The sequence below is a fragment of the Littorina saxatilis genome, linkage group LG7 (assembly GCF_037325665.1).
Source record: "Littorina saxatilis isolate snail1 linkage group LG7, US_GU_Lsax_2.0, whole genome shotgun sequence".
Lineage (NCBI taxonomy): Eukaryota > Metazoa > Mollusca > Gastropoda > Littorinimorpha > Littorinidae > Littorina > Littorina saxatilis.
In genome coordinates this window covers 46,440,933-46,446,925 of record NC_090251.1, presented here as the reverse complement: position 1 = coordinate 46,446,925, position 5,993 = coordinate 46,440,933, and the positions used below count along the sequence as shown (strand labels likewise).

General features: G+C 40.0%; 1 long non-coding RNA gene across 1 annotated transcript in view; it reads right to left on the bottom strand.

Moving 5' to 3' along the window:
- Positions 1–184: 184 nt before the first annotated feature.
- The window catches only part of LOC138971625 (uncharacterized), a 31,180-nt gene continuing 25,371 nt past the window's right edge, over positions 185–5,993 (bottom strand). The window contains exons 3-4 of the long non-coding RNA XR_011457313.1: positions 2,553–2,731; positions 185–470 (exon numbers count right to left, since the gene is read on the bottom strand). This is a non-coding gene — a long non-coding RNA (uncharacterized lncRNA). The remainder of the gene's footprint in view (positions 471–2,552; positions 2,732–5,993) is intronic.

Here is a 5,993-nt window from a genome sequence, read left to right as displayed (position 1 = left end):
CGTTTTGGTTGTAAGTTTTTGTAGGTTAGTTTTAATCTTAAAACACTTTCATCTCTTTCTATTCATTTATTTTTCACTCTTTGACTTTGTCTCAAATACACACTCAACAAGTATACATACACACTAATTCATATACACACAGATTGGGCAGACACGCACTTACATACTCAACTATAATACATAGTCAATAACAATAACACTTTTATTTTATAATAGTGGTAGTCCAACCGCTATAATTATTTCAATGAAGAACCATAAAATGCTCCGAGAAATTATAATTTTGCCTGCCTTAACAACAAAAAAGCAGGTCTTTTCTGTATCGGTTTGCTAAATGTCTACATTTCTGTACAAATTAAATCTTCAAAGGGCACAGTAGCATAAACTTGAAAGTTTCAACGTTCACTTCCGGAATGTGAATTGTCTGTGTAAAGCTGTGGCGCATTTTCCTCCTTCTGGTGTCGCCCAAGAGCCTGCAAAAAACAGACGTTTGAAAATGATAATAATTATAGTGATCAACATTAAAAGCAAAACAGATTTTTCACACACACACAGCATCACATCCCTCCCAGCTAGTCTATTTCAACACATAGACTTACAGTCAAATATTGAATAGACGTAAATACCGCGGAGCTAACCTGTTTCCATTCATACAGATTTGTCACCGTGTCTGTACAGCGACGGAACCAACGTGATTGTCTCCCTTGACACGGACTTTTCACGAGGTGATGTCAACATAGAACAATATAGCTATTCTGATGAACACATGGGGGAATTCGGGGGTTGTGATTGGATGGTCTCTTCCGATCATCAAAGCATAATGCGGCGGAAGTCGGCCATTTTACTCAATATCCAAAAGCATATTGTCAATAACAAAGACGCATGGTTCCGGTTTCTTCCACGTGTATAAAGTACACGCATACCTCGCCAGGTTTGTTTCTGTGACTAGTCGACAGACGATGCCATTTGCTTTGTGTGTGTGTTTTTGTTGTTGCTTACTGTACATGACATACATTACGTGTAAAATCCAGTTCTTTGACAGGCAACAAACCTTGCAAATTTTCAGAAGCTGCAATCTGAAGCGACCTATCTCTGATTCTAGCAGACGATCTCTCCAATGTTTAACACAAAATCAGCAAACTCTCCTGTCACATAGAACGTCCATTGTATAGTGCAATGTTGAAATGAAGTTACCGGTCTGAAACATTTAGTCGTTTCTTCTGAGACAATCCTTGTTCTCTTATCATCTACAGATTAACCGCAGTCTTCACCACGCGAATTCCCAACAGAAGTCAGACTTTCGAACATACAATATACATAGGCAAGCATGATACGTCATGACGTCATATGATTCCTAGCATATTGACGTAATGCTAAACATCCCGTTATCTGTCCGTGGGTTTTTCAATGTTCGGTTATTTCCGTGGCTTCATGCGGAAAGGGAACCATCGTCTGCAATCAGCGACATGGACCATTCTGGTACTTGTTGCTGACAAAAACATGATTTTAACACAGAATTTAATGTCAGAATAGCTATATAAACACTATTGTGTTTTCATCGTAGCAATAGGGTCCGATATTTAGACTCGTCGGCATTATACTTGTCTCGTCTAAATATCGGGCCCTATTGCTACGCTGAAAACACAATAGCTGGTACTATTTAACGAACCTAATGGTCTCTCTTGAAGCGGGCTTCTCATTTATTTATTTATTTGTTTGCTTAACGCCCAGCCGACCACGAAGGGCCATATCAGGGCGGTGCTGCTTTGACATATAACGTGCGCCACACATAAGACAGAAGTCGCAGCACAGGCTTCATGTCTCACCCAGTCACATTATTCTGACACCGGACCAACCAGTCCTAGCACTTAACCCCATAATGCCAGACGCCAGGCGGAGCAGCCACTAGGTATGACCCGGCCGGGGTTCGAACCCACGACCTCCTGATCACGGGGCGGACGCCTTACCACTTGGCCAACCGTGCCGGTGGGCTTCTCATGAGTTGAGGACTATTAAGTAGCTACGTATACGGAACCAACGTGATTGTCTCCCTTGACGTCTAACTTCTCTAAGTAATGACGAACAGCGACGGAACCAACGAGATTGTCTCCCTTGACGTCTAACTTCTCTAAGTATTGACGAACAGCGACGGAACCAACGAGATTGTCTCCCTTGACACGGACTTTTCACTATGTGATGACAACTTAAACCACTACATAACCAACATTATGGTCTCTTGAAGCGGGTTAATAATGAGGTGATGAAAATCAAGTAGCTACGGAACTAACATGCATGGTTGTCTCTTTTGACACGGACTTCTTACAAAGAAATGTCCATTGAAAAAAAAACCAAAAAAAACCCCACAGAACACCTGATTGTCTTTCTTGACACGGACTTCTCACAAAGTGATAACTACTTAAAAAAACATGTACAAATTTTTTTTTTAATAATAACATAACAAACCGGATTGTCTCCCTTTGTCGCGGACTTCTTACAAGGTGATAACTACTTAATTTTGTTAATTGTTTTTTCGATAAGATAACAACGATACCAACCTGATTGTCCCCCTTTGACGCGGGCTCCTCACTGTCCGCGAAGGACGGAAACCAGGGCGGTGGCCGCACGTTTTCGGCGACCAGGCGATTCTTTGCTCTTGAGGTATTCGAATTCGTACTGCTCCATTGTCTCCATCGCTATTTCAGTTGAGTGATCAAATCGTTTATTTAACGTCACTCTGTAAAAAACATTGGCGACATTTGTCTTAGATTAAAAACACACAGAGGCGCGCACACAAACTTTTCCTTTATGTACAGTGGTTCACCACCCTCCCACCCCCCGCACACTCTCGCTCATCTAATTAAAAATGGTATTAAGAGATACTTGGATATAAAATGGTATTCTTAAAGGTTCTGATAAAAAAAATATATAGTAGCTATATGAGAAGCAATGGCGTCAGCCGCAGCAATGTCTCTTCATATCCAGGGACCAAGTGGGTGCGTGTGCACAAGTCCAGCGATAAGTTTGGGACCTTGCCACCCAAGGTCTTTATTAAAACTTAAAAGATAGCTTAATTTTTCATTTGGGGTATTTGGCAGGATATTTCTATTTGAGTTTATAAACTGAGTCAGGGGTTGAAAGTGGCATGAGTTCAAATCACACTCCAAAGTCAAATGAGCAATGGTGAGGTCGGATTGACAGGTGCATTTAAGCTCTAGAAATTGGTAGTTCCCAGCTTCTGCCCTTAGGCGGTTAATCCTTTTTATTACACGTGGGCATGCATTATAGGTGTTCATCTGTTTTGATGGGGCTTCCCGAATGAGCCAGCCAGAGCTTATAGCCGTGTGCATGTATTTGTTCCTCCATTCTCTCCAGAGAAGAGAGTCTGTAAGGCTACTGATCTCAGAAGCAGACAATGGCAGGTGGCGCCTATGCCTTGGGCAGCTTCTTTAGCGGCTTTGTCTGCTCTCTCGTTGCCAGGCACGTTCACGTGTGCTGGACACCAGACCAGGTTAATCTCGCTTCCTTTTTACATTTAGTCAAGTTTTGACTAAATGTTTTAACGTAGAGGGGGGAATCGAGACGAGGATCGTGGTGTATGTGTGTGTGTGTGTGTGTGTGTGTGTCTGTCTGTCTGTTTGTGTGTGTGTGTTGAGCGATTCAGACTAAACTACTGGACCGATCTTTATCATAGAAATTTGACATCAGTCAGAAGTGGAGAAACATTATCAGAGACAACTTTTTCAAGCACTGACAAAAGTTTTGCCCACATTTGTGAACGTTTCTGAAGCTCTGTTTACAGGACCGAAAACCAAGGTCATTTCCACGACGATACTTTAAAGTTCAGTTAATTTGTACTAACAAGTCAATCTTTTGCAGATTAGTCAGGGTATAAGGGATGCTGAGTTATCCTTTTTAATGGCACCTACCTTCACGTATACGCCATCGTGTACATTGCTACAAATATAGGTCTTGCATGGTATACAAGTATCATTTCACTTAGACATATACCAAAAATCATCCACCATCCGAAACTGAATGATTGCTGACGTTTCAAATTCTAAAATTAGAAGAAAACAAGTCGCGTAAGGCGAAAATACAACATTTAGTCAAGTAGCTGTCGAACTCACAGAATGAAACTGAACGCAATGCAACACAATAAGACCGTATACTCGCTCACGGCAAAGGCAGTGAAATTGACAAGAAGAGCGGGGTAGTAGTTGCGCTGAGAAGGATAGCACGCTTTTTACATTTAGTCAAGTTTTGACTAAATGTTTTAACAATCGAGACGAGGGTCGTGGTTTATGTACGTGTGTGTGTCTGTGTGTGTGTGTAGAGCGATTCAGACTAAACTACTGGACCGATCTTTATGAAATTTGACATGAGAGTTCCTGGGTATGATATCCTCAGACGTTTTTTTCATTTTTTTGATAAATGTCTTTGATGACGTCATATCCGGCTTTTCGTGAAAGTTGAGGCGGCACTGTCACGCTCTAATTTTTCAACCAAATTGGTTGAAATTTTGGTCAAGTAATCTCCGACGAAGCCCGGACTTCGGTATTGTATTTCAGCTTGGTGGTTTAAAAATTAATTAATGACTTTGGTCATTAAAAATCTGAAAATTGTACAAAAAAATATTTTTTTATAAAACGATCCAAATTTACGTTCATCTTATTCTCCATCATTTTCTGATTCCAAAAACATATAAATATGTTATATTTGGATTAAAAAGAAGCTCTGAAAATTAAAAATATAAAAATTATGATCAAAATTAAATGTTCAAAATCAATTTAAAAACACTTTCATCTTATTCCTTGTCGGTTCCTGATTCCAAAAACAGATAGATATGATATGTTTGGATTGAAAACACGCTCAGAAAGTTAAAACGAAGAGAGGTACAGAAAAGCGTGCTATCCTTCTCCGCGCAACTACTACCCCGCTCTTCTTGTCAATTTCACTGCCTTTGCCATGAGCGGTGGACTGACGATGCTACGAGTATACGGTCTTGCTGCGTTGCATTGCGTTCAGTTTCATTCTGTGAGTTCGACAGCTACTTGACTAAATGTTGTATTTTCGCCGTACGCGACTTGTTTGTACCTCTCTTCGTTTTAACTTTGTGAGCGTGTTTTTAATCCAAACATATCATATCTATATGTTTTTGGAATCAGGAACCGATAAGGAATAAGATGAAGGTGTTTCTAAATTGATTTCGAAAATGTAATTTTGATAATAATTTTTACATTTTTAATTTTCAGAGCTTGTTTTTAATCCAAATATAACATATTTATATGTTTTTGGAATCAGCAAATGATGGAGAATAAGATGAACGTAAATTTGGATCGTTTTATAATTTTTTTTTTTTTTTTACAATTTTCAGATTTTTATTGACCAAAATCATAAATTAATTTTTAAGCCACCAAGCTGAAATGCAATACCAAAGTCCGGGCTTCTTCGAACATTACTTAACAAAAAATTCAACCAATTTGGTTGAAAAATGAGGGCGTGACAGTGCCGCCTCAACTTTCACGAAAAGCCGGTTATGACATCATCAAAGACATTTATCAAAAAAATGAAAAAACCGTCTAGGGATATCATACCCACGAACTCTCATGTCAAATTTCATAAAGATCGGTCCAGTAGTTTACTCTGAGTCGCTCTTCACACACACACACACACACACACACACACACACACACACACACACACACACACACACACACACACACACACACACACACACACATACACCACGACCCTCGTCTCGATTTCCCCCTCTACGTTAAAACATTTAGTCAAAACTTGACTAAATGTAAAAACAACAAGTCGCGTAAGGCGAAAATACAACATTTAGTCAAGTAGCTGTCGAACTCACAGAATGAAACTGAACGCAATGCAACGCAGCAAGACCGTATACTCGTAGCATCGTCAGTCCACCGCTCACGGCAAAGACAGTGAAATTAACAAGAAGAGCGGGGTAGTAGTTGCGCTGAGAAGGATAG